General features: G+C 44.6%; 1 long non-coding RNA gene across 1 annotated transcript in view; it reads left to right on the forward strand.

The window, feature by feature from the left end:
• LOC109529969 (uncharacterized) overlaps positions 1 to 289 on the forward strand; it is an 8,366-nt gene extending 8,077 nt beyond the window's left edge. Inside the window, exon 3 of the long non-coding RNA XR_002170923.1 lies at positions 186 to 289. This is a non-coding gene — a long non-coding RNA (uncharacterized LOC109529969). The remainder of the gene's footprint in view (positions 1 to 185) is intronic.
• Positions 290 to 837: the final 548 nt, after the last annotated feature.

The following is an 837-nucleotide window of genomic DNA, read 5'->3' on the forward strand; positions in this document are numbered from 1 at the left end:
TGTCTGGCTTGAGAAAACCCCGCCATTCTAGGTGTAGCTCCAAAGTAACGAAACCAGGGCACGGTTTCCAAATGACGGGTGTTTAATTGTGTCATTCGGGTTGCCTTACTGATGACACTTACACTAGGAGCAAGAGTTAATGTCTTCCGTCCATATTTACATGGTGTAAATGTCAACTTTGACAGATGGAGAGGTGCCACATTCAGCTGGAGCAACGAGATCCACTAATGAAGATGATGGAGGTGGTAACAGTGCCAACTTAGACACTGATGATGACACAAGTGATGTTTCCGGCAGTGAAGATACAGGTAATTTTTTTTGCTGACTTGGATCCTCTTTCGCTGTAGTATTGTGGAGATGAAAGTCCTCCGGATTTTCCCGGAATTCCAGATTTTCAAATGTTCATGAAATTTCTCTGGAAAATTGAGGAAAAATTGCCTGAAATCAATCCGCATATTTGTTGACAACATTGAACGAACACGCGTTGAGTTCGTTGTTTTGTTTTCACGAGCGTAGCCATGTTGAGGCACGAACACTAGGAACAGTAACACCCCTCCCCTCGCATTCTCATGGCCTCGCCATATTTCGGAGATTTTGAAATTTCGGCAAGAACGGAAGCCACAAAGGCTGCACGTGTGCACACAAAAGGCAGATTTACAATGTCGAGTATGTAAACGTTTTGTGTCAACTAATTCATGCGTGAGCGGCCAGGTACGGCCCCAGCGCAAACAGGTAGATAGGAAAGCTGACATACGTGCAATAGACGCGAGTGTTAGGAACACGTTCAAGTGGTCATGGTTTGAGGAAAACGACTTGAACGGAAATTTTATTGTCCGA

This window comes from Hippocampus comes, unplaced genomic scaffold, assembly GCF_001891065.2.
Source record: "Hippocampus comes isolate QL1 unplaced genomic scaffold, H_comes_QL1_v1.1 scaffold845, whole genome shotgun sequence".
NCBI lineage: Eukaryota > Metazoa > Chordata > Actinopteri > Syngnathiformes > Syngnathidae > Hippocampus > Hippocampus comes.